The 7,993-nt window shown below is 38.6% G+C and overlaps 1 protein-coding gene across 1 annotated transcript in view; it reads right to left on the minus strand.

Moving 5' to 3' along the window:
* TENT2 (terminal nucleotidyltransferase 2) overlaps positions 1 to 215 on the minus strand; it is a 44,368-nt gene extending 44,153 nt beyond the window's left edge. The window contains exon 1 of the mRNA XM_085322365.1: positions 48 to 215. The gene's annotated coding sequence lies outside the window, so the exon portion shown is untranslated. The remainder of the gene's footprint in view (positions 1 to 47) is intronic.
* Between the last annotated feature and the right edge of the window lie 7,778 nt (positions 216 to 7,993).

Below are 7,993 nucleotides of genomic sequence, written 5' to 3' on the forward strand. Positions count from 1 at the left end.
CGCCGGGGGATCCCCGCGCCAGGCCCCGCGCCCCCCGCGGCACTCACTCCAGGCCTGAGACTCGCCGCCGGCACCAGGCAGCCTCTGGGCCCCGCGGGGCGGGCCGGGGCCGGGGCGGCTGCGCGGCGCTGCCCCGAGCTCTGCTGAGCTCCGCTCTCTGCGCAGGCAGCGCGGGCCGGAGGCAAACAAACGGCCCTCCAGCTGAGCGCTGCCCTCTGACCCGGATCCAAAAAGTACGCCGACAGGAAGCGGCCGCTCTGCGGAGTCGTCTCGCTGCCCTTCTCCCCCTCTACCCTCCTCCCCCGCCAGCGTGCCGGGGCCGCCTCGCGCATGCGCCCCAGGAGGGAACGCGCGTCGGGCGGCCGTTGGGCGGCCGTTGGGCGGCGCGCGGCGGGGGCAGCGGAGGAGGGGCGGCAGCGCGGCAGGCCGGCCCGATGGCGTCGCGGCCGATAGCGGCGCGGATCCGGCCGCGGCTGCAACAGCATTACGTGCCTGCAAAGGAGCACGCCAAAACCCAGCTAGGCCGCGCAGCAGCTCTCTTCTCTGTCCGCAGCAGTCGTCATTTGCTAGTGTCTTGTCTGACAAATGTCTGACAGCCTTTCTGTGTTGAAGAAGGAATGGAAGGAAGAGGTTACAGCTGACAGTGCCCAACTGATAAGCAGTGCTGACCAAAGCCAAAAGATAGGAACAACAGTGCAGGTAGTTTACTGTTTAAATTTGCTGGTGGTTTGTAATTGAACTACAGTGCAGAAGTATGTCAAAATGGTAATACTTGAATAAACACGTTAGAACTTGGCCACCAGAGACGGTAGATATGCTAGGGCAAATCTCAAGGGCCAGTATCAAGAGCTCCTTTAAATGATTGTACCCTGAAAAATTCAGAATTCAGAGATCTGAAGATAGGAGCCAAATCAAGACGAAATTCCATCCTGGGGAGAAGGGCAATTACCACAGTGCATTCTTGGCATTCAGTAGGTACTGAAATAACGAGTTTATTCTTATACATGGAAACTGTTGAAGCGTTCTTCCGTGAGAAGGAAGGGTTAGGTTGAGAGCTTGTTCACATGAGAGTTTGTTCATCTTGGCCGCAGCTGGGATTGTCGTAAGTTAAGGTAGCAGCCACTTGCAGACAGATGTAACAAAAAAGAAAAAGAGAAAGCATAGGGGTCTGGATGAAGTGGGCTGCAAACGAACTGCCAAGGGAAGGCTTGGCTGCAAGAAGAATTCTCCCCAGAGGGCTTTTTCATCTCTGCCACAGTCATGGTTGTCATGAGTTAAGACCTCAGGCACTGTCACAGTTAGAGCCAGAAAAGAGACAAGCCTAGGTGTACAGATGAAGTGAGGTTGCAAATAGAGTGTCAAGGGAAGATTTGGACTGCAGAACCAATTCTCTCCTGAGAACTTCAGTCACTTCTAGGCTTAGGGTTAGAAGAGAGGTAAAGTTTAAGGGAACTGTTAGCGTGACACTGTGAAGGGCAGGTTTGTAAAACCAAAAAACTTCTCCCCTGAGAGCCTTTCCATCTTGACCATAGTTTACTGTCTTTGGCTAAGATCAGCCCACAAGAAAGCATAGAGATGGGGTAAGGGTTATGGTTCAGAAGGCATGAGCTACTTGAGTGTTGATAAGAATTTGCAATGGGAAGGACTGGGATGGAAAATGAATTCTGCTCTGTGAAGGAATTCAATGCCAAGGGAGCTTAAACAGAGGATGAGTAGTATAATAGATTTTTATTTTCATGCAAATCCTACCAATGTGCAGTTACACAAGATTTTAACTTGATTTTCCTCTGGAACTCAGCCCTCTTCATATGCTTTCACATTTAGATGAAATCAAAACGTAACATGCCATTCTTCAAGGCTTTTCACATTTGCCATGGCCCAACAATAAATTGTATACTAATAATAGGCAGTGTTTGTAGTAGTGTATTAAGCCCCACATTTGTTGGACAGCTAAAAGTAAAAAAGAGAGAGGCTTAGAACTCTTAACACTTGGCTTGTGTTGCTGTTTTTTGTCTGCCTTTTCTCCATTCCACTAGCAGGCAAAACCTGTTATTTTCTGTTTGCCTTGAGCTAGATATTAAACTGCCCACACTTAAGGGTTCTTCACATGTCATACCTGCTATCTATTTGGCAAAATAGCCACACATTTCACTGAGTCACCTAAATAGCCTAACAGTTTGCAAAACACCATCAGCCTTCTGGGACAAATCTCTATGCCCTGGCATGCTGAGAGGTATTGTTCTGGCTTTTTCAATATGTGCATTGTTTCTTGCTTCCTGATCTTGACTGTGAACTCAGAAAGTTGTGGTAGTAATAATTGGCAATAGATAGCTTAGATCCTCTTTTGCCAGAAAAGACCTACAAAGCCTTACCACTTCTTTTACTCATTCATGACAAAGAATCACACTGCTAGTCAAGAGACACTTTACTGAACAACCTAAGAAACAGGGAATTTGAGAACTAGCACTTGAGATTTCACCGGATCACCCCAAATAGAATATGATTAGAAATGATCTTGTGTTTATGCCTCCAAAGAGATTGTTGATATGGTGTATTTATTATAACAAAACGGTTTGTAGGACAAATGTATTAGAACAACAACAAAGAATCTGAATGAAGAGTGAAAGAGTTTAAGATTTATAGTGGAAGCAGAGGCTGAATTCAGCCTTCAAAAACTATGAAAAATATTTAGTCCTGAAGGACAGAGAAGAAAATGGTTTCCAGAAGTCATTGTAAAAGAAATCTCTGATACACCAGCTGCAGCATCTGTCATAGAATGGAAACAATTATGCAGCATTAGAGTTCCATTTGATGTTGTTCATAGTTTTTTGAAACTCTTTGTGCCAAAATGTTCCAGGTTTAGTTGCTCTCTGAAGGTGAATAGTGTTGGAAAGTTTGGTTCAAGTAGTTCAACATTCAATAGCTCAAGTAGAAAAGGTGGAGAAAAGTCTAATCTTCTTTGGAAACCTTTGATCTTAGAAGTCTATAGGCTCCTTTCTTTATCTTTTGCATCAGACAAGGCCTATGGGAACTAGTCCAGGAGGATGTTTAGAATATGCTTTACTAAAGGAACCTTGGTGTTATGAAAGAGCATTGGATACTAGAGCTTTTAAAAGTGTTACCTGGTTAAGAATGATTGAAAGCATGTACTCAGTTAGCTGTGATGTTCCCCTACCAGGAAACTGTTGAACTTTCTTGAAACATTTTTCAATCTTGGATACAGCTACAATGTATCATCATTTTTTACTGGTCTCCAGGACCAGATCTGGAATAATAAAAGTTGTATCAGCATAGTGTTTCATTTTACATGTATCCATTTTAATATTTTGCACTGAGACAGAACATGGCAAGTATATTAAAATAAGAAATGTAACCTCCAGTGAAATAAATGGAGCTGTAACAGGGATTAATATGACTCAGGATCCATGATGAAGACTGCAGCTTTTTAATCATGATACCCATATGATACACTTTGCAGTCTGTTTARAAATCAGGATATTCTGGGATTGAAGCCAAAGCAGAGACTTAAGTCTGAAATAAATTTTCTGTACCAGGCAAAAGCAGCTTTATTCATGAAAACAATATAGGATTATAATAATAATACAAAGAACTTAAATCAGATGCACATTAAGAAACGATATTAAAAAAACATAAATCACTGGCTAGATGTTGGCAGATGTCCATGTCAGTATCCATCTTAACTGCAAGATTCACAACCTTAGCAAGAAAATACTGAAAGCAAAATTCATAGATTTTTTTATTAAACAGATGCAACAAATTTTATGTCAGTATACAACAGCCTGTTTCTGACTTAGCAATGATTTTTATTTTATGCCCACATCTGCTTTCTCTAGTGCTTTTTAAGTGATAAATCAGTTGATACATTTATTACAATAAATTAATTTATATAAATGTATATACATATCATATAACATACCATGCAGTATTTATAAAATTCATTTAATATATCATAGATATATGTATGTTAATTTATATTAGCTATATGTATATTAACTATACAGGTATATATATTACATTTATGAATTGTAGCTAAAAATTACAAAATATAGATTTTATAAATCTGTTCTGCTGATYTATAGCAAAATACATATGTATGGTGATTTTTATTAAGGATGAATTGAATCATGTCTACCCGTGAATGATCCCCCATTTCTTCTTCAGATAATTTGGATTTGCACTATGCCATTTTAGATTACTGTTGAAAATACAGTATTTGTTTTTGATGAGGATTAAGGCTGTTGGGATAAATGGTTAATCCACCAATTAAATTTATGATTGTCTAGCTAGTAATTTCATGACTTCAGTGCTTTTGTTTTGTGAATTTTTTAATTAAATGCCTTTAGATTTAATTCTTTTTAAAGGAAATGCTAGATTCTGGATTTTCCTAAAATTTAGTATTTTCTCTTTTCTTTGTCTGAATAAAGACAAGTTTTAAAATGCAGACATGAAGTCATTAATTTTGATTGAAAACAGTGGGGGGTGCAATTACTTCTGCACAGTTCTACAAAATTGTTTTGTTTTACTTGTCTTGCTTTGTTTTAATCTATCCTAACTCTGTGAGGATATTCATGTTCCCCAAGTCCTAAATTAATCAGTAAAGTCTTTGAAAGGTCTTCATGACAAGCCAATTTCTGAAGGTTAGTCCTTTAACAGGGAATTTGATTATTGTTATGAAGGTATAGCTGATATTTCACTGTGACCTAGTTGGTCTTTTTACCAATAGCTAAAAAAAACCCCAACTTACCATTAATGGATCTGGAGGCTATGCCTAATGATTAACATAACTTTGTGCCTTAGAAACTCAAACTGGGGGCTGGGGGGGGGGAAGGGGGAGGAGGTGAGAAAGGAGGGGTTCGTGAACAGATGGACAGACACAATCTTTTATCTATCTTAAAGCATTTAAGCAGAAAAACATTACCTTTATTTTATACTTGACTTTATTGAATTTAGCATACACTTAGAAGTTATTAGGCCTCAGCCAGCATACTGAGATTTGAACAAGGTGGAAGGGCTCTGATCACTCTGGGCTGATAAATAAAACACAGCGTGCCACCTGCAATCTTTTCCTAGTGTTTCATATGTGCACAGTGAAAGATTGGGTAGATTTGTAAGAGCTAGCTGTTGGCGGTCAACTTGAATTCCATTACATTGCATTTCTTTACTATCTATCTCCTTCAAGTTTTTATGTCTGTTTTTGTTTGTTTACCTTTTCATGGAAAATGCAGCTGAACAGCCTGTTTATTTGATTCTGGAGTTCTCCAATGTTCAAGAACTACTTTTGGTCAACTAGATGACRACGGTATTTTTTGGAGGATTTTTTCTTTAGCAGCTTTGCTGACAGAGATGCATGTCTATCAGCTAATCCTGGTTATCAAGCAATTCCTTACTCTTATCTCCCCTGAATGATTTTTAAAAGATATTACTATTCTGGGTATCACAAGCTTCCTTACACAAAAGCTATTTGTAAAGTTTGCCTAAATTTAAAATGCCACTTCACTTGGTAGAGTGAGGTACATTTTTATGTACCATAAAAACTTTGAAATAAAATGTTCTAATATTTAAGAGTTTTTACTCAAGAAATCAGGACATTGTCAAGTCTTAAGATTACCTTAAACTTGACAATATGTGTGTATCTGCTTTCTTCAAGGCTTTTCTATGAAGTTTAAAGATGGGAATAACTAAAAATGTCTTTTACAAAGCTGTTCAATAAAGCAGATTTTGCAGAGTAGGATCTATGTATTTTGGATCTGGAAATCCAGTCATCTCTTTCTCTCAAATTACTAGAATTTATGCCACTATCTAACTATTAAAATAATTTTCTTTCTAAGATGCAACCAGCCAACAGATGGACAGATATCTGTGTGCAAGGAATGCCCATATGTATTGATAGTGAAGTCAGTTATAGAAGTCTATCAAAATTTATAGGTTCAAAATTGAAACAATACTGTCTACTGCAACAGTAACCTTTAAAGTTGCTTTTATTCACAACCAGCATTTTTCCAGATACACTTGGTATATATTCTTTAATGAGTTACAACTCAAATAATCTGATTTTTCCTTTTTTACATTTGCAGATATATTCCTTCTTGCCTTCAACTTTAATCTGGCATTTTTCAGGACAGATACCTTTTTTCAGCCAATATCACAGAGGAAATGAAATAGGGCTCTGAAAGAGAAGCCGTCTGCACCTTATCTATGAGGAGGCTACCATAGATCCATAATACATTACACCCGCTTGAGGCAAGTTCAGACTTTCTTGTGAGCTATCTATTAGTGCAGTTTCTTCTAAATAATTTATAGTGTTGCTGTGAAAACTAGGTTAGTACTGGGAGCCCTGGAAATGCCAGGTATCAAAATAATCTTTCTATTGGTAAAAGTAGTCAGTGTGAAATACTGTATTAAAGCAACACTGAAGCTGAGCATTTGAAATCACAAAAGGCAGGAAATGCAGAGTTAAGGTTCCCATGACAACCTTAACTGTACACCTCTGGGTAGGTAGTATGCTATGGTTTTAATTACTTCCTTTTTATACAATTCTATAGGTGCCCTCCTTTTATTATATGGATTATGATTATATTGAATGTTAATTATAGTACATATTGATTACACTGGCTATTCAACAAACCTTAGAAAATAGGCTTAGCTGTGATTAACTGCATGAAAATACCTTGCGCAATGATATTGAGGTGACCATATGATGTGTATCTAGAAAAGCTAACTTACCTGCTGAGTGTTTTTTTCTGAGTTGGAATAGCACAAGATGACTAACTTCACAAGGAGAGAGAAATCTTAGGAAACACAGCCCATTTTTGGGAAGTTTAAGCAGGATAATGGTCCACTTTTCCAAAAAAAGCATGAAATTACAGTATTAGTACTTTATGAATGTGCATTGTTCCCCAACTCCAGCTTGTTCATATATAACTCTTGCTCCTTCTCCTCCTATTTCCTTCCCAACAACTTGCAAGCAGTATGAGGTCCTTGCAAAGTTAGCATTTGCCTACTAAACTGCAAATTCTGCCCAATTCAGGATTCCTGTATCTGCCTTCCAAAAGATTTGGCAGATTTATATGAAGTTTTGTCTCATTTTAATTAACCTTTGGGTCTATTAATATGTAATGGATGTACAGATGTTCGAAGTTAGAAACCTCAAGTCCAGAGACCTGGCAGCAAGTTGTTTAACCTCTTTGGGATAGTATATCTGAGGTGTAGCAGATTGTATGGTACATTACTCAGAAGAAGGATGTTGTCTGTCCATGAGAGCAGGGAATGGAAACAGCTTGTATGGTGTTTGGGAGAATAAGGAGAGGGCACTTTTGCAGCTAAACTTCCCAGTATGTTCATTAAAATTTGAAAGATTGTCACAAAAGTATAAATAATAATAAAAAAAATGATTTTTGTTTCTCAGGCTGCTGGCAGCACTTTTGGCAGCACTATTTGGGTAGTAGTAAATGTTTTTTTAGAATGTACAAAAATTAACACAGGTGAGCATGATGGCCAGTAAAATCTTTATATCCACTGATGTCTTTTGAAACTACTTCCTAGAAAGCCATCATTTAGGCTTTACAGGTATTGATAAACTAATACTTTTTTGGGGGAGATACATTAGTTATTGTTTAATGTTGAATGAATAATTAAAGTGCTCACTAAAGCCAGTTATAAGGTAAAAAGAGTTCAGAATTAGACTTTAATGAAAAATACTTTGAAGGAGAAGTACCTTGAAAGAAAAATCTGTGATCTTGAAAGCCATACACATTAATCAATAAAAAAAGTCTAGTGTAGGTGGACTGCTCCTCTGTTCTAGTGGAGTATCTATTATACTCTTAATCTACACTGTTCAATGGCCCAACAAAGATGAATTGCACCAGTACTTCTGCTAATACAAGCTGATGATTTCATCTATTTCAATTTCATTGATTGAATTTCTGCTTCAATCATTCATACCATGGCAAGCTTTACTCTCTTTACAGCCCAG

This window comes from Rhea americana, unplaced genomic scaffold (assembly GCF_003343005.1).
Source record: "Rhea americana isolate MKP2758 unplaced genomic scaffold, rheAme1 scaffold_77, whole genome shotgun sequence".
In the NCBI taxonomy this organism is placed as follows: Eukaryota; Metazoa; Chordata; class Aves; order Rheiformes; family Rheidae; genus Rhea; species Rhea americana.